The sequence below is a fragment of the Cajanus cajan genome, chromosome 7 (genome assembly GCF_000230855.2).
Source record: "Cajanus cajan strain Asha chromosome 7, NIPB_CcT2T_4, whole genome shotgun sequence".
NCBI lineage: Eukaryota > Viridiplantae > Streptophyta > Magnoliopsida > Fabales > Fabaceae > Cajanus > Cajanus cajan.
In genome coordinates, this window is record NC_138523.1 from 52,119,068 (window position 1) to 52,140,218 (window position 21,151).

General features: G+C 27.9%; 1 protein-coding gene and 1 long non-coding RNA gene across 3 annotated transcripts in view; both read right to left on the reverse strand.

The window, feature by feature from the left end:
• Nucleotides 1-1,464: 1,464 nt before the first annotated feature.
• Nucleotides 1,465-21,151, reverse strand: part of LOC109812499 (uncharacterized) — a 58,296-nt gene continuing 38,609 nt past the window's right edge. Inside the window, exons 3-5 of one of the 2 annotated variants that reach the window (XR_014427971.1) lie at nt 2,348-2,418; nt 2,159-2,242; nt 1,465-1,979 (exon numbers count right to left, since the gene is read on the reverse strand). The gene's annotated coding sequence lies outside the window, so the exon portion shown is untranslated. Of the gene's footprint in view, nt 1,980-2,158; nt 2,419-21,151 lie in introns of both variants that reach the window. The other variant, XR_014427970.1, reaches the window with a different exon arrangement.
• LOC114916786 (uncharacterized) lies at nt 8,442-9,704 on the reverse strand. The gene is made up of 2 exons (XR_003805383.2): nt 9,557-9,704; nt 8,442-8,844 (listed from the first exon to the last, which is right to left on the reverse strand). It is a non-coding gene; the product is annotated as an uncharacterized LOC114916786 (long non-coding RNA).

Below are 21,151 nucleotides of genomic sequence, written 5' to 3' on the forward strand. Positions count from 1 at the left end.
ATTTATCAATAATTTGGTTTCTTAATTAGTTTTGTTTGAATATATTTCGAGTGCTTTTAATCCAACAATTGTAAGCCTTTACAACATATATATGACACGTAATTGAAATCATTGCACCATAACTTGTACTCTCTTGGAGTTTCCAAACCTCACTCTGAATACTCGATGATGTTATATATTAAAGGGAAGAACATCCAGTGACTAAATAAAAACAATATTATTCTTTTAGAGTTTTGATTATCACAAAACTCAATAGATGGACAACTTAACTATTTTTCAAAATGTATGTATATAACGATTTAAATGAACATAAGTTGAAATCTAGACAAATAATGGACCAAATTGAAAAACAACCTCTCATGAAAATTAGGAAGCATTTCAAATTAAAATGTTCCCAAAATTGACGTTTGCTCCTATTTTTAAGTAACCAAGTCATATCTTGAAACTTATTAGCTAATTATAACTTGGTAACTAAATTATTCTCTACAAACACTTTCTAAATCAATCTCTACATTGGTCTTTATTATTATTATTATTTTTAATCGTGGTGATCAATTATCCAAATAAACGGCCCTTTTGTACGAATTTTCTAAGATTTACAGGGCATTTATTTTCCTTTTATTTAAGAATGATTAAAAAATAAATAATTAAAAGATTATATATTTAATTATTTTATCTCTAATTGATATGAAATTTAAATTTCTTTAGTTGATATAAGACTTTAATTTTTTTCTAATAAATAATTATTATTAATAATAAATTTTGATGTATTATAAATATATTTTTTGTGACTATTATATATTAGTTATTAATATTTTTATTAGATAATAAAATTTATACTTATTATAAAGAGAATACATTTTAATAACTACCTTTTTTGAACTTCACTTTTTAGTAGACTTTTATACTCTTGAATGTAAAAAAGATAAAAATTTCTTATATCTTCTATAATTTTTAATATTTATCTATGTATAATTATTAGAGGCACGAAGTGCCTCAACCCCTCTAGTATAGATAACTAGTTTATTATTATTGAATAATTGTTGTTAATAATAAATTTTGTTGTAGTGTTTAACATTTTTCAATTTTAGCATTATACTCTCTCCGTTTTTTTTCATAGTCGTTTAAGGTTTTGCACGAGATTTAAGGAAATCATTGATATTTTAGTTTTCAAAAATATTTATTACTTACTTTCCTATTTTACCCTTTATTTTTTTTTTTGTATTTTTGAGACTGTTGAAATGCAATCTATATTAATTATTAATGCATTGATTACACGTGAACTGTAACCTACTGTATTTAATTATACCTGTCCATGAATTAATGGTTATAGTATTTTATTGTCCCTTTATTTATTTATTTTTTTATAGTATTTTGTTGGGAACATATTGCTCTTATAAATGCACATTAACTTTTATGGGTAGTTGGAGAAAAAATAGATAAATATTAAAAATAAATACACATTGTTCAGTAAATATGTATTAATTATCAAGGATAAAAATGAAGAAAAAAATTAATAAGTCATTAATTTTAATAAAATAATAATGAAAAAAATAATAAATCCTGACAAAACGACTATAAAAGAAAACAGAAGAGGATATTTTGTGACGCAAAACTTGAATGGAGATAGTGGGCTCTAGAGTTAAAAATCGAGATTACTTCAACGTAACATCGATACTCGTGTACATCAGGTTTCCCTTGATTAATCCTGTTTCTTCCTTCGAAAAAGTCTCATTATTAAACTGAAAAAATCGAGAAAACTAAGGTCGTTCTGTTCTGGATTGATAGTGCCACTTCGTATATGTGCGCCTGAGAAAATTTGTTGGCCACGACCCTGCAAGTTAAATGAGTCCATCGTCCCACACGAGTTACTGCTACACTCTGCGCCACTTGTGATATTCGCATTGCTGAAGTCTTGCTTGTCTTCTGGCCCTTTCCCCTTGTGGTTGAACGAGTTCTTTGTACCATTCATTTGCCACCTAACATAGTGATCAATTCATGAAATTAACTAATGTACAAAAAAAATGATAGACTAAAATCACATACTGTAATAATTTGTCAAAACAATATATTTTTCATGTCGACATGACTCAAATTCTACTCCTCGTTGAAAGTAACAAACTATATATCTTTCAAATGTGTGCGTGTGTGTAAGTACCTTCCAATATAGTAACATACTAACATCCACAACCGAAAATGATCAGAAGCAGCAATATAGTGATGAGCAATTCATATGACTCCTCTGCGATAAGCAATTCATAAGACTCCTTTGCCATAGTGTGTGTAACGTTGGGGCTTGAAGGCGTAAAGGGGAATTGAAAAATGAAACAAAAACAATGAAGCTAACCCCTTTTTAACATCCATGGTTCCGAGTAGACGTATACAAACGATGTTGCTAGGAAGACCGCAAGTACTTTCCTGGCCATTGAGACTTCTCTTTCAACCAGCATGGAAATGGAATAAAAAATATAAATGATGATAAAGTTAATTATCTATTTCCATGGAGACCCACGCGGTGTTTCCATGCAGTTTCAGGGAAAAAAAGCAAAAGCCATGCGCAATGGGCACGCACGTTACGGTTGAAGCAAAGCAATTAGAACAGTCGGCCATTTCGTTATCAAAATGAATATTCTATTAGATTTCGAGAAAAGTGTTATGAAAATTTGTCATTTTATCCACCCCTTAGCCGTCAATATTATATTCTACACTTAGGGTTAGGTAGCATGAATGATTATGTGGTGCATAACGTTTTCACTAATGACTTGTCAGTTGTATATATTATATATATACATGTGCAATAACATCAACAAGTGTGCATATGAAGAGCATGTTATTCCATCATAGTGGTTCTCACTACACTTTTATTGGAGCACTTGGTAGAAAATGCAAAGATGGAAAGATAAAGGTTTAAAGGCCAAATGAACAATAATTGTAAAGTATGTTTACCAAAGACCATGAGTGTGGAATTGGCTTTTTTTGGTTTCATCTCTGCGACTCAATTCAAATAGCTTTGTTTTTCAAGGAAGTTTCGAGTGTATGGGGGGATATGAGACTGAGCAAGTTTCCACTGAAAGGCAAGAGCCCAGTTGTTGGATCTCCCAAATGAAACCTTTCGCCTAGTCAAATTAATAATAATCTACTTTAAACTGGAGAAAATTCATCTAATAAGGATGCACTAGCTAGGATCTTTTAATATATAATAAGTTAATTTTATGCTAATGCACTCTCAACCCATCAAATTGTGAGTGGGGAAACTAGGTGAGATTATTTAGGTTTAATTTTACACAATAATCGATGGGTAATTGAACAATTGGTCTCACCTAATGAAATGATACGATAGCTTTTCGAACTCTGGTAAATTGAGATACAAGGGTCAATATATATTTAGGTGGTATCCGTATGATGTTGAATGAATCTGATTAATTAAAATGACGATGATTGACAAGTATGAGCAGTATATTGTTTACAGGGATGGGATGTGGCACGTATAGTATGCTAAATGTTAGTGAACCAGAGGTGTATTAATGCTTGACCCACAAGATATTCCTGCAGGAAGATAGTGTGAGTTGTGAACTTGTGACAAGTATCAAGTATGGAGAGGCATGCTGTTTACAGAACTTGTTATTGTCATGTAAGTGATTCCACGTGGGAGAGAAAATGAAATTAATAAAAAAAAAACCTTGACTTATTAACATAAAAATTGATTTAACTGCTACAATAATGATTCCACGTCAGTTCAAAAATGTAAGAACCATCACTACTAGAAGTATATTATTTTTCTGCAGATTTTCCTATAAACAAAAATTTGCAGGAAATATTTGCAGATTTTCCAACAAATAAAAATTTGAAGAAAATTTTTAGAGATGTTTCTGCAAAATAAAATTCGTAAGAAATTCTTGCAATTTCTTTTGTAAAAATAAATTAACAATTTTTTTTTACAAATTATGTTAAAACTTTATTTAATATAAAAATTAATTTTTTGCAAAAAATAAATTCCAGAAATCGTAGGAAACTTTTTTCATCATGAAAACTATTCTAGGAGTATAATTCACACGTAATATTTTAATAACTTGCAGGAAAATTCACACGTAAAGTTACTATTTTCTTGTAAATTTTAATTCGCAGGAAAAATTAATTTTTTTTTCAAATTATTAGTTAAAAAAAGTATTTTTCTTAGTAAACTATTATTTACTAAATCATTTATAAGTATCTCATTATAAAAAAAATTTAATTTAAAAATGAAATACATAAATTTTATAGATATGTAATAAGTTAATAATACTAAGTTTTAATTTAATAATAAAATTCAAAATAAAATTGTCTAATGAAAATTACTTGCAAATTTTTTTGTGAGTTTAAATCTACAAGAAAGTCTATAAGTAATCCTTTATAAAATAAATATTAATAATAATAGGAAATGAATAAAATTAAAATATTTGATATAAAATTATTAAAATTTATTAAATTAAATGTATTATAAAATAATTATGTAATAATAAGTTAAATTAATTAATTCTTGTATTTAAAAAATTAATATATATATATATATATATATATATATATATATATAATTTACTTGGCAATTTTGTGGTACAATGAATAGGAAAGACGGTGAAATGAGGCTACATGTGAATCTAATATTTTGTCCCTAATGCATTTTAATTATGATACAATACAATACTACAAATTTGTGATTTGATTTTTTTCTCTTTAATGTATATTTTATTTAACAAAAACTAAATTTATATTATCAATATTGTAAAATACAATATATTACATTAATAAATGTTATATAAGTAAATTGAGAAATTTATTTAAAAATAATCTTTATGAATAAAAAATTTAATATAATTAATTAAAAAATGGATGAACTCTAAACGAAGGAGCTATTAACTGTATGCATTAAGTGCCATTCGTGCGATAATCTAATTTATTTAGAAATTATTTATAAATATTTCATTATTACTAATTCTAATTTAGAAAATAAGTAACTTAAGTATATAAATTTTATATATACAACAATTGAATGATAATAATCAATTTTTAATTTAATAATAAATTCTAAAATAAAATCATCAAATAAAAAATTATTGAATAACTTAATATAAATTTCATTTTTTTATAGTTTATATAAATTTATTTTATGCTTGTAGTTTTTTTACGTAAATAAAAATAATTATTATACCATATTACTTTTTATTTAATTATATTAAATGAATATCGTAATCAAATGAGAAAGAAAAAAATATATATTTCAATTAAAAAAGGTGTTATAACCTTTTCTAGTTTTTCAATAATATTGCATATATTGTACCACATTCTTCACTAGCACCATCACAAACCTAGCACCGCATCGCACTGTAAAGACCTACCTTGATCCTACATTGTATGATATAGTTATTAGCAGTGAAAAACTCTAACTTTAGATTATAAATATATATATATATATATATATATATATTAGAAAAAGTGGATTATATTACATACATAGAATCAACTAAATAAATGAGAGTGATATAAATATAATGATCCAGTAAAGTAAAATTATACATCATAAGTTGTCAGATCAAGTAATTATACAGATCTATCATCGTTGGTTAATCAACAAAACATCCTCTTGATCCTGTGCTGTTGGCTGACTTTCACAACGACACTTCAATCTTATTTCTATTCTACTCTTATACTATGTATAATACATACTTTAAAGATAAGTTTTCACTGAATCTGACAACTTGAGGTTCGCAGCAAACAAGTTGGTAATAAACTTGTCTTTTGTAGGAGATATAGAAGAGCTTATACTATTATTCAAATCATTTGTTGGCGGCAGTTACATTAATGGATTGAATGTAAATGAAAGATAAAGCAGAAAATAATAAGAGCACCTCTGGTGGAGGTTGCTTAACATGTATCTTAGAGACAAGCAACGGAATTTATAAAAAACTGTCATTGGAGTGATCTAACGTGGGTAGGAAAGTAAGAAATTTTTTAGATCCGTTACTTCCTGAAGCAACGGTGCTTGGGTCTCTGGAATGCCAAACGGAGAGCTCTGGTTGGCGGAGGAGTGCGGTTCCGAACATGGCTGGTCGGATCTCTTCAACCGCGCGCTGCCGGATCTCGTCAGCCGCGCGCTCCTCCGGGGCCAGGCCCCCCGCATGCACGCCTCCGCGGCCGGAACCCTCCGCGCGCACGCCTCCGCGGCCCGACCCCCCAGTATTGGTCTTTTGGTACTGTGCGTCTGATGGAAGAAATAGGGAATGAAAAAGAAATATTATTTTAAAACTGTCTTTTTAATTTAGATGAAAAAAAGAAAAAAAAAAAAGAGAATTAAATGTTTTCTATCTCTTACTATTTTCGCCTATTTAATATAATAAAAATTTAAAATTGAATGTAATTTTTAAATTGTGTTAATTAAATCATTCTAAAATTTCATTTTACCTTCCATTTCTTTTAGTAATATTGATAAGCTGAATACACTTTTAAAGTTTTTATAAGTTCACTTATTTTATCATTTAGTTTTTATAATTAAAAATATATAATTTTAATTTATATATATATATATATATTTTTAGTTTTTATAATTTAAGATATATTTTTTTTAATTCATATATTTAAAATTTTTAATTATTTTAATTTTTGTCATTAATTTTTTTGTAAATTTATTTCTTTTTATGTTGATATGATAAAGATATTTAACTTTATCTTTCGTGATAACTAGGGTTTGGAAATTCTTTTTATTATGTAATTTTTTTTATTATTGTAATTTTTTTATTATGTAATTTTTTTGTTTGTTATTCATATTTATATATTATTCATGATAATTAATTTTATAAAAATTTATCATAAAGTGTAGTGTGAGATGTCAAAAAGTGTAGTATGAGTTGTAAAAAAGTAGAAGTATTTATAAGTAATTTTTATTAGAATAAAAATTGTAAAAATATAATGAGTTGACGTGAGACTCATTTAAAGTGGTTTGGAGTTGGTTATATCGTAGATGCTCTAAGATGATTCATTATCTTAGTATGCACTATGTTGACATCGTGAGACTGGATTGTCTAATTTTAATTTTCCTTTGTGCAAAATGTTCAATATGGTGCCCAACTCTTAAATCATGTACTTGTTGTTGGGCAGATAAAAAAATGAATGAAATTAATACGATATTGTTCCATGTATTGACATTTATGCATAAGAAGACTTTGAATAGACGTTCCTGTCAAGACTTGTTGTTGCCTATTTTGTCCAATATTAAATCATTACATGTGTGTTTCAACCCAATTAATGATGTAAATGAATTTTATTATTTTTTCTTAATATATATAATCATTAAATCCTACAAAATAAAAATTTTAATCATAAAATAATAATTTTAATAACTAATTATATAATTATTGTCACAAACTAAATTAAATTAAATTATTTTAACAATATTTTATTTTTAAATTTAAAAATCAGATTAACTTTTAAAGTATAATCCTTAAATTCTAAAAAATAATAATTTATTCAACAATCATTTAATTATCTTTCACAAATTAAATTAATTTAAGAAATTTTAAATTTATAAACTATAATTAAAAATTAAAATGTAAAAAAAGAATAAAAGCTACTTTGAAAAATTCGGATAGTCAATCTAGATTTCTTAACAATAAATTTTGAAAAACAATTTTCTCAATATTGAAAAATCAGGATTGGAAGGTAGGGAAATATATATATATATATAGACTATTGTACATATTTATTTATTTTATAATAAAAATAAAAAAAGTTGGACCTTGAGGTAATTCTTTACAAATTAATCTTATGAGTAGTAAAACTCTCACTTAAAAGTTATTTTAACTCTATATTAAAGAATGAAAAAACAACATAACAACCACAAAGAGTCCATGGATTACGGCGTTTCCAACCCACCAGATCAAGCAAGATGACAAACAAGACTACTGTTTGCTACACTATACAACTTTATCAAAAGTAAAAAGGAGTTAATACTGTAATGTCGATATGAACCCTAGCTCTTTGGAAAATTTACGTCTTAAGCCAATCTGTTGACAAATGACAAAAATCAAGAATATTTTCCAATGGATAAACCAAGAGTTCATTATACGAAGTGGTTTTAATAAGATTTGCAGGAGGAAGCATTTTTCAGGCAACCTCACATGGGAAAAGCGAAGATAACTAAAAATATCAATGTATGAATAGGGCAAGTAGGGTATGAGGTATTTCTGTCAAACTTTGATCCTGCATCTATTTATTATTATATCTTATGTACAAAGACTTGAACGCTTCAGGTCTTTGCCGTGAGAGAATATGTGAAGATTAATTCCATCAGAATATTCTACTCAGGCCAGTTCAAACATTATGCAGGTGCGGGACGATATAATATGTAAAGCGATGCAATACATAAAGCACTTTTATATATTATATTTCAAATTTATGTTTAACATCACAAATTAAAGTAAGTTTTGGCAGTAAGAAATTTATCATGAAACACACATAAATTCTCTTAATATAACATTTCAACAGTAGAAGTCGAACCTAAGTTATTAATTTTAGAGCACGACGTAGACATATCTATAAACTTTAAAAGAAAAATACACACATAAGTTCACATAATTTGTAGAAATATATATAGTCGAGATTTCAAGATCCTTGAATGGATTTGAATAGGAAATAAGAAATATAAATCCCTCCATTTGCAGCATCAAGGTTAATTATTTGCCTTATTTCTTTTTAGGAATGCCCGCGACATGCCCATCAGTATGGCCAACGCTGATGTGAGCCCCAGGCATGTTTTGAAGGCCTCCCTCCCCGTTGTTGAATGCGTGTGCAATTCCGCCTCCGCCTCCTGTAGGTCTGCATAAAATATTCAAATTTACTACTATGCTAATTCAATTTCTTAATTGCTTTCTATTCTTTTCACCCAATACCATAAAACAATACAAACCTACCTCTCCTAAAGACCAGTACAAATTCATTTGTGTCACCTCAAACACAACTTTATCACATGGTGTGTTCGAATGTCAGTTTCATTAATTCACCTAACTCAATCCAACACTCACACTCAATTGCTTCTCCGTTTGTGTAATAAGAAGTGTAAAATTTTCATTCAACGCTATTATAACAGATTTCTAAATGCATCTATAAACTGATTAATGTACATATATACTATGGGCTACATTAACACCAACAAACAACAAAACCATTCACTCAATTTTTCAATACGAGATATTAGGCGTTTTTTTTAATAATTTTTATTATTATTTAGTTTAAAGTTTCTATGCCTTCCTAATACATTTTCAGTCTCAAACCAAACCTTATACTAATTAAAAGTGCCAATGTTTACGTGGGTTCTAATTCTAGCTATATAGTTGTAGATGTAAACTTATGTAGAGTTTGTTAATCAGATCTATAGTTATTTGCAAGGCTAAGCTGTTAAAGTGGTTAAAGCTAGACACACCTCTCTAATTCCATTGATCAAGTGAGGACTTAAGCCTCAAACCAATCAAGTAAAACAGATCTGTCAGTTTCAACTTTTGAATATAAAATAAAAGTTTCAAATGCATACCTTGTTTTTCCCATTAGCAACCATATCAAAGCAGCGAAGAGGACAGCCAGCAGAATTGTTTCTGATTCCATATAGCAAGCAAAGGAGAATGGCGGCTAGCTGTGAAACTGGAGATATGCTAGGGTTTAGGAAATATATATATATATACCAATGCATAATACAAACCACTAGCTCTTTTTAATTAAGTTAATGTTTAAAGTTTATATAATTGCATAATATACATACATATATATATATATATATATATATATATATATATATATATATATATATATATATATATACCCATGCATAATACAAACCACTAGCTCTTTTTAATTATGTTAATGTTTAAAAGTTTATATATAACCATATTGATAATTGCATAATATGCATACAGATTGTATTTAATATGGGTAATTATCAATATATATGAATTTTATTTTTGACCACAAAACATTCAATTAAGAGTTAATTTCATTTTAGGATTTAATTATTTAAATATTAGGTCTTTTTGATGTTTTTCTTTGTTGAAATAGAATATAGGAAAAAATAATTTAAAAACTACAAGTTTTAAAATAAAAATATCACTCCAGGTTGCACAAAATCGTCACTCCAAGCTATGAAAAATTACTCAAAGCCACCACAAATTTGCTCTAAGCAAGTTAAGATAGAGAACAACATTGGGACTACATCAACTCGCTTAAAGTGAATAACATAGGCGCTTAATTAAAGCAACCACAATTTGCTTAGAGCGACCACAATTTGCTTAGAGCTACACAAATTTGTTTAAAACTATCTCAAATTCACTTTGAGCAAGTCAAGATAGAGAGTAACCCTGGAAGCATACACATGGTCATCACTTAAAGCGAGTTGCATGGACACTTTGAGCGAAAAAAATTTGTTCAGAACTAACACAAATTCGCTTTAAACTACACAAATTCACTCTAAGTGAGTGGAGATAGAGAGTGTACCCTTGGACACACTTACATGGTCGCTTAGAGCAAGATATGCAGACACTCTAAGTGATTGGATCAAACCCAAAAGCCTAAAAGAATATTTTTATTTATTTATAAATTTAGGATTTCTAGAGCTCTTTGTATTCCATTCCATAGATGATAATTCTTCTTAACAAAATTCTAGAGAGATTAGAGAGTTTCTATGAGATCAATCTTGTAATTACGAATCATTCAAGGGTCCATCTATTGTTGTGTATTCCTTAGTCATAAGTAAATAAGTTCTTTATTATTGGAGATTGATGTAGCTACTTGAACTATGTAATTTTCTCCGTTTTTCATTCAATAAAGTATTTATTCAGTTAATTATTTTATTCTTATATATAATACTTATTGCGACCTGATCAACATTTTCGTGATCTTATAATTTTTAATCGACATTGGAAAACTTTTTTTAAAATTACGACCTAGATAAAACATGGATGACATTTATTAATAAGGAATTGGGATAAAAACTTCATTGGTTGATTTTTGGTCCTTGACCTTGATACATGATTATTTAACAAAAATTATCAAGAAATTGAGATTTTTCTTAAAAAAAATAAGAATTTCTTACTTAAGAAATTAAGGTTTAAATACAATTGTGGGCTGTTGAACTAATTGTATAATTACAATGTTGAATGGAAAATAATGAAATTTTGCATAAAGATAATTAATGAATCAATATTCGACTATTTTTATTATGAATTCAATTTTATAACAATTTGTTACTTTATCATATTTCTATTGTGTTGGAATACTTATTGCTAAATAATTTCAATTTCTTATTAAATTACCTGTTTAGTACAAAAATTATATTAAATAATTATAAACTTAAGTTCTTATGGGTTTGATACTTAGACTTCTGTCTTCTTTATTATTACATCAATTGATATCCTTACCAAATGCATGTATATTAAGTGAATATAAATGACTAAAATTATATATATATATATATATTAATTTTAAAATTATAAAATATAACAAAAAATAAAACTAACAGCTAAAAACTTTTATAAATCTGTGTGGGGGAAGATGTCTTCACCTCGTACAAAGAATGATTGGAGAAAGGAACCCTCCCCATGTGTTAAATGAAACTAATACAGTGCTCATACCAAAATGTGACCATCCCGAGACTGTGAAGAATCTTCAACTTGTTGCCCTGTGTAACGTGATATATAAGATTATTTTCAAAACACTTCTAGGTGAAATAGATTTAGAGTTATTAGTTAAATAAATTCTCGTGTTTAATATAATGATTCTAATTTGGCAAATAGAGAAATTATTTATTAAATTAGAATCCTTAAGATAAAAATAATATTTTTTCTTGTAATAATAATAATGAAAGAATGTGGATATTATTATTATAACATTTGAGGGGTATAATGATTACTAAGAAGTGAAAACAAAAAATAGTTACACACTTATATCTCCTCCATAATACCTACATCTTTAAATATCATATTATTAATAAAGCAATTATACACCAACCAACAATACAACTTAAAAAAAATTTCATACTATATCCTTAATAAAGAAAAAGGTTAACATACATATTATGGATAAGTTAAGTTGGTTGATGAATCACTTTCACGTAAGTCATCACGTAAGCAACCGATAATCTTGTTAAGAGCTTATGGTTGGCACAGACATCATTAAATCTCTTCTAGAATTCTCTCAATCTTGACATGCATATAATTCAATTGGACCAGTTCTAGAAAATTTCTTATACACAAAAACATGTAATCTACATTATCGTAATTTATAAAATGAAAAAATTATAGTCAACACAATTATCTTCCTACACTATACAAGGTATCGATAATAAACTTCTTTTATATTTTGAATACTTTTTACTTCAACAACATCTTGGATTTTGTACTTCAATGAGTGTAATGTAATACTTTCATCAATCCTAAAAAACTTAATTAGTAATATCACATTTATATGTAGTTCTTCTAAGACTTGTAGTAATTTGGCCTTCTTAAAAAAATGCCACAACTTTATTGGGAAAGGAGGTATCTATAGTATATATGAAGGGAATAATTTCTTTCCTTCAAACACTCTCCAATAAATTTTCTTAACCAAGCATTTTTTTATCCCTTGATTGCTTTCGAGGAAGACAAAGACATTGTGGCCTTTGTCGTCAACAGTGCCATGCCGTCCTACGCGCTAGAGTTGTAGTTAGGGGATTGATTGTGGACCACAATGGTGTGGTGGGTTGCGGTGCAACACATGAAAGGGTGGTCGTTGGAGGGGTTCAACTACGAGACGATTCTAAAATAATGTTGCGAAATGCTAGTGGGACTGATGCACATTCTGGTGTGGGTGACAGGGTTGTTGCTATTAAATGAGTTTGAGTACACGATGTTGATAGTCACCACAAAGGTCGGACGAATTGGGACAACGACTTGAAAAATTTGACAAAAAAAATGTAACAAATGGTCGAAAGTTGGAAATACTTTTGATGAAGAACCATAATCTTGATGGTTCAAAAGTTTTGAATCTATATAGTAAAAATATTAATGAAAGAGAAATAGTGTGAGATACACCTCTTAATCCACTACCATGTTGATTCAAACTATAAATAATACGCAAGCAAAGAAATAAAAAAGAAGAAGAAAAAATGAGCTAGACCATGTATCTAGTTAAATATGAAAAAAAATGAACATAAATAATGAAAATTTGATAAGAACATAAGGATAAAAATGACATTTAATACTATACTATTATATAAAATTAATTTAAAAATTTAAATAATAAATTTCTTTAATTTAATTATTTACACATCTAACAATATTATTTTCTGATCACACTTTATTTTGTTATCTACTGTATCAACCATATGGAATTCATATCACGGTAGATATGGTATGATAAGAAAGTATTGAATCTCGTAAAATGGAATAATTACAGACAGATTCTAACATGAAGTAGGGAAAAATGTCTCTCATGAATGAGGCACTAAAGTGACCGGGAATAACAGGCTTTTAACCGGAAAAATATAAAAAAAGTTACAAAAATATTTGAGAGCCACAGTAGCGTCGTCGTTGCTGCGCGTGTGGCTACAGTGACACTATCGCTGCGCATGCGGCCACGGTGACGACGCTGCTGCTGTCCATTGAAGAGGAATCATCAAAACCCTCACCGTTCGCGTTGCCGTGGAACAAATCTCGTTCTCTCTGGTTAGCCATAACGAAATCAAATTACGAGCAGAGGAAAGAAATTAGAAACCCTAGGTTCTGAGGCTGTGCGTGCGACCACGGTGACGTTGCGCGCCGCTGCGCATGCGGCCATGGTGACGAGGCACCTTTGTTGTCCACCGAAGAGGAATCGTCGAAAACCCTCCCTGTTTGAGGGATCGATCGCATCGCTGTGGAACAAATCTTGTTCTCTCCGGTTAGTCATAGCGAAATCAGATTACGAGCAGTGAAAAGAAATTGGAAACCCTAGGTTTCGTTGCTGTGCGTGCGGCCATGGTGACTGACGATGTTGTTGCACGTGCGACCACAGTGGTTTGATGGGGATGAGCGCAGCCACGATGGTTCAACAGGATGAGCGCAACTACGGTGATTCAATGGGGATGAGTTGAGAAAACAAATTATCTGTTGTGAGTTGCCTTATCAGTTGAGAAAACAATCTTATACGTTAATTTTTTTTATTAATATATCTAATGACTAAAATTAATGATTCATCCATGAGAGGGACATTTTTTCCTATTTCATGTTAGAATTGAGCGTAACTACAAGCTAGAAATAGAAAAAGAAAAAGTAGAATAAAGATTGGAATATTAATGTTTCTACAATGAAGTACTTAACTAAGTGCCTCATCCATGAGGCATTCCAGCTATCGAAGGTTTTTATCCGAAGAATAAAAATAAAAAGTTAAATCACCTTCTCGACTCTTCTTTTTTCTGTGTCCGCTCTTCCTTTCCTTCAGCGATACCTTCCTGACTTTCTCATTCTCGTCAACTGCATCTACTTGCATGTTCAAATCAATGCCCATTTCACTTTGCACCACTTAAATCTATTAGTTTGGTACTCTAATTCTATTGTGTTCTTTTGCTGTTATTACTATTTTTTTTCTTTTCATTGCATACGTCTGATTAGTGTGTCGACAATCACAATGACCAAGAGGTGGATGTAGCCAAACGAAATGGCAAAGGGGAAAAATGATATCAAATGAATGCCATAGCAAAATTGGTTTTCTAACATTTTCTTTTTGCTTTTTCTTAAATTAGAGTTTAAAATAAAAGATTTGATTTTGAATAATAAAATTTGTAATAACCTGTGTCAATATTATTTTTATTCTGACCGATGATTAATACTGTCAATCTGTGATATTGAGGAGGAGAAAGAAAGCATCGTAACAATGGATATGTAAATCGAAGAGAAAAAAGGAAAAAGTAGTAATAGTTGTATAAATAGGAGAATAAGGATAAAAAATGACAAAGACGATAAGGAAGAGAGACGGAAAGATAAAAATAAAATAAAACATAAAATATCAAATCATAAAGTGATAAAAAATTGTCATAAAAGTGGATCATAATGACTGTTGGGATTGCAATAGAAAGATGAAATGAAAATCAAAAGAAAAAAGACAGCTAATTAAATTAATGTAAGTAAAAAATCACATCCATTAAATTTTTTAATATTATATCTAATAATTAAAAAAAAAAACCTTCATTGGCGTACCAAATATTTTGAATTTTCAGTCTTAAAAAAAGTCTCATTTTTCTTCAAATTTTTCTATAAAAAAATATTTGCATTTTTTTTTTGAATTTTCTTGTAATAATAATTTCACAATTTTTTTTTGTAAATTTATTTACAAAAAATAATTTACAGAAATTTCTTACAATTTTTTTTATAAAAAATAATCTACAAGAAAATTTTACAATTTTTTACTATAATTTTAATGATTATAAAAAAATTCCATAGTAAAAATTTGTAGAAAATGTAAGAATTTTATTTTGTTTTTTGTGGATTTTCTTGTAAAAATAAATTCACAAATAATGTTTATTAAATGTAAAAAAATTTGCAGATAACTTTTCCTGCAAATTTTTCTGCCAATTTTAACTTGTATAAAAATAAAAAATATTTAAATTTATATGTTTAATAATTAAAAGATATTATTATACTAAATTATTTATAAATACATTATTATAATTATTATTTATATTTTAATTAAATTAAATATATAAAATTTTATAAATATGATAAATTAATGATAATGAATTTTAATTTAATGATAATTTATAAAATTTTAAAATTAAAAGTATTTACTTAATAAAATATTATTTTACTAAATTATTTATAAATATTTCAAAAAATTAATTTTAATTAAAAATATTAATAAATTAAATATTTATTTTAATTAAACGTATAAATGAATGATGATGAGTTTTAATTTAATGATACTTTTTAAATTAAAATTATTTAATAAAAAACTAATTTTTTTAAATATTGAATATTTTAATAGTTAAAATAATTTATAATTATATAATTTTGTAGTTCAATATAATAAATTAATTTTCTTTTTAAAGACATGAACTAATTAATATTTAAAGAAAATCTCATGTCACACATCGATTAAAAATAAAATAATTAAAGAATATATAAGTTAAAGTAACACTCATCTTATAAGTTAATTTTTTATGGTTGAATGTTAGATCTATAATCTATAGTCTAAGAGTTTAAAAGGTTATACATCACATGTTGGAGGCATGGAAGCAAAGATCTAAGAGTTTAAAAGGTTATGCATCACATTCTAGAAGCATGGATTCAAAGTTGAATTCATTGTAAACATTTAAAAGCTGAAAAATTATTAATAGAATTTGCACAAAAATTACTTCTAAATTTTAAATTCACAATAATTTCTTTGATTTTGTTAAAGAAATTTTTCTACATAATTTCTTACAAAAAATTCGAAGAAAATTTTTCAAGGAATTTTTTTCGCAACAAAACTTCTTGCAAATTTTAAAATTCACAAAAATATATTATCCATCAAAGTATTAATTGGAGAAAAAAATTTATAGAAAAATTTGTAGAAATATCATTTTTTACGAATTTTTATGCAAAATTTGCATGTAATAAAAAAAATTCTAGTAATGTTTTGATTTAAATTAATAATATTAAAAATTCATCCACTTCTTTACAAACTTATTAAAATCTTTAACAAAAGCTGAACCCTTCATTCTTTTGCTTAATTTTGGTGTGCCGTTTTGAGATAAAGGTTTTTATTGAAAAATTTTATGATAAAAAAGATACTTTTATAATCTATTTTTCTTATCAATGGAGTCATATTTACAAATACTTAATTTTATCTTTAATAAAAAGAAGACAATGTAATAAATTCTACACTATATTTTTGATGGAACTAATTGTAGTTTCATTAGTATTAGATAGAATCTCTAAGATAAAAATTATTTGCGTATAAATACTTTCATACAAGAGTGGTGCATCATATAGCATATAGATCTTCCGAAGAAAAAAAAAAAACCCTTTAGATCTTGAGCTGTTTTACGGTTAAAATTATGAAAACTAACCCTGACTAACAAATAAGTTAGTGGAAAGATCAAGACAAAATTATATATATATATATATATATATATATATATATATATATATATATATTTATTTATTTATCAACCAAATAAATGTATTATGGAGGCATAGGGGTGCCAAACCCACATACATAAAAGTTTAGATGTTGATAATTGAAATAAAAATACAAAAAGTTCATCTCCTACCTATCCTACTCAATCATACACTCAACAAACACTTATAGAGAAATACACATGCCTGGGTTGCTTAGCTATTGTTGAAAGTTGTAATGGAAGGACTTGTCATGCCTCAACCAGGTCCAAGCATAGAAAGAGATATCATCTTATAGTCTTTTCTGATCAAAATGATGTCCTCTAAACCTACAATTGTTTCTCATATTCCAGACACACTAAACTACATTCCATCTTCCTCCTTCTTCTTTAGACCATCTCGAGTGAGGTCGCTGGAGAAAATGGTAGTATATATTGTAACATCTTGTTTTTTTAAAATAATAATATAGTTGTTTACTTGATGTTTATATTATAAGCTTATTTATTAATTGATTTTGTAATATAAACAAAGAATGTTTTATAAGTAAACTAAAAATATAATTGGGTTGAGTGTGTGTTGAGTTAGTAGGTTTAGGCTTCAAAATTATCTTTTTTCTCAATGTTTGAGATAAACTGCAGAAGAGTTCATGGTAGAGGGACAAGGAGAATTGAGAATAGACTAGTAAATCATACTTAAGTAAATTTGGTGATTATCATTTAAGGTAAGAGAAGTGAGATTGTCTCACATGTGTACATGTATAAAAAATTATGGCCAGAAGATGATCTCTATAAGTCTCTAAAAGTTTCCTGTTACATGTATTTGGTGTGATTACATGTATTATAAATTGAGTATTGTTATATGATCATACATCATTGTGATTTTTAATTATATTGATTTGAATTCTGTCTTATGTTTCCCTCTTTTGGGGATTAAGATCCATATGTGATTTGATGGTTAATTTGTATGACTTGATTTGAGATTATTTCATTCATTGGACTTGATTTGAGAGTATTTCATTCATTGGACTTGATTTGAGAGTGTTAAGGATTTATAAAAGACATTTCACTTTAAAGGACAAATAATACAAGGTGTACCCATCCCTTAATGACTATAGACCTAGGGTGTGTTTGGAAATTATACTGCTGCATCAATGTAACAAGCAAAATTTTATCTTTTGGTTTAAAGTAGATTTGGAATTTTTCGAGAAGAAACCAAACATGCAAATATTCTGTGTTGACATCTATTACAATCATAATCCATTCTCTTCCTCTAGATGACCCTTCCCAACAGCATATATAACTTTCTGCCATGCAATGTTTCAGCTTTTACATAACTTTCCTTTTGAAATCCTCTACCCAATAATAATAACTAAAATCTGCTCATGAAAATACAAATCTGTATATATTGGAACTTTGTACATCCTTCCATTCTACTTCTAGCCAAGCTTCATTCACACATCTTAGAGTGTTTGATAGAGAGGAAAGAATTAATAGGTAAAGAAATAGAGAAGAGATAAATAAGTGAATAGAAATAGCTAGAGTGAAAATTGTGTTATTTAGTTTAAATAAACAAGTCAGAAATAAAAAAAAAAAAAAGATAAATAAAAATAAAATAAAATAATATTAGAATTATAAATTTTATGATGAAATTATTTTTTAAAATAATATAAATAAATAATTGTGGCGACTTTAAAAACTGCAGGTATTTGTTAAAATAATATAATTAAATAGTTATGACGCTTCAAACTTCCAAAATCATTTTAGAAAAATAAAAACAATGCATTCGCAAAGTGTGATACACTAATCATTCTCACGCGTTGTTTTTGAGTGAAAAAAAAAAGGGTTTGGAGCGAGTTATTTTTTTATTTTTTATTTCTCACCCCATATTTCTTTTCAAGCAAACCATTATATAATTTTATTTTCACTCTCTTCTTTTTATTTCTGACTCATTTGGGTCCAACTACACAACGCATGGTTATCAGGAAATGCATGCTCCTGTTGGCAGTCCACTATTCAAAACTATATTCCAATTGTTGCTCTTTGTTTAAACTAAAACATAGGCAGTGCTCGTATATTCCTGCCAACTAATTACTTTTGGATCGACCATTATATCAGATTGTTCCCCGCAAACTTTTAAAGAAATTAAGCATTTGAATATATAATTTTATGCTTAACACTGTATGTTTCAAAATTCATACAAAAATACAAAAGGCTTAGTTTTTAGTTAAATTTAAATATTATTTTTAAATTTTTTTTTGAATATTAACTTTCAATAAAATATTTAACTACTAACGTAGAGCTATTATTTTTTTATTCTTGAATTCTAGATTACAAATATATTTGTAATAGATTTGCAAATTAATTATTGCTCTCCATGGTGCACTCTATCTCACATATAAATATACAATTATATAAAATAATAAGAGTAAATAAAAATCTTTGCAATTAGAACAATATATATCTCAAATAACATAAGGATAAAAGGCTCACATTCACATCTTAAAACACTTTTATAATAAAGTAATTCAATTATCAAAATAACCTAATTAAATACACAACTTAATTATAATTAATGAACGAAATAACATATAAGTAATCTAATTTACAAAGTAATAAAAGACATCTTATTCTATTCATTGGTGTCACATGTCTTAATCAAAGCACGCACAATACAGAAGCCTAAGTTTCATCACTAACATTCCCTTGCTGATGATCACCTACAATACAATTTTAAACATACATAAATAAATAGGGGAGTGAGAAACATCTCACTCGAATTCAGGTGCAAAAATAACTATCAGATAACACACACAAAAAGCAATCACAAACAAATACAAGCCATACATAAAACAGTAACCCATGCACAATCACTTATCATACAATGATGTCGTGGACTTGACTCATAAATGCCTGCATGTGGTGCCAGTCACGTATCTCATCACGTACCACGTGGTATGTTGTCAAAGTAACATACCTGGAGTAATCTAGGAGTACATGCCAGCATAACTGCGCACTCTTAACTAGAAAGATGTACTGCCAGTCAGGATAACGAAACCGCGCAAGATACGTCTCATGCACACAAATAGGCAGAACTGAGCCTTCCAAACCACGCTATCCCCTAGGACTCCTTCAAGATATTTCATTCGAAGGGTCTTCCCTAACGGTGTACTCCATATCGTACCCCGTCACGTAGATGCATATGATGGATGTCACACATTCACATGTTCATGGACTCAACAATTCACTTGTCATATCTCATCATGTCAGTTGTTCTCATATCACATTATCGCACTCACAATCACAATGTCACATAAAAGAGATTCTCATCCTCATCATGCTCATAGAAATATACCACTTGCATTAACACCATAATAAGATAGTTTCATTCCTTATAGGGTTTCCCACAGGAACCCACAAAACACCCTAATTCATATCAAAACTTATATGTTTTCAAAATTAAACACATATTCACACTCAGTGAATATCAAGGAATACAACAGAAAACTCAAACATCAAATTAAATAGAAAACTTAAACATCAAAACAAAACATTCATATTTTGTTTATTTCTCATAGGATTTCCCGTAGAAACCCATAAATTATTATAATCCATATCAAAAACATATCCAAACTCAAAATTAAGCATACATTCATGCTTAATAATCATCATGAAACACAACAGAAAACTCAGAAGTCAAAATAGAAAACACTCAAAATTTGCCTTTATCATTGAGTTTCGGTAGGAACTCATAGAGCACTCTAATCTATATCAAAACATATCAAAATTCAAAATTAAACATATATTCATGCTCAGTAATCATTAGGAACTTAGAAACCAAAATAGAAAACATTCAAAATTTGTCTGTTTCTCATAGGGTTTCCACAAGAACCCATAAAACACTCAAATCCATATCAAAACTTATCTATTCTTGAAATTGAACACATATTCACACTTAGAATCACACAAGGAACGCAACAGAATAATTAGAAAGCAAAACAGAAAACTTTTATAAAGTGCCTATTCCTATAG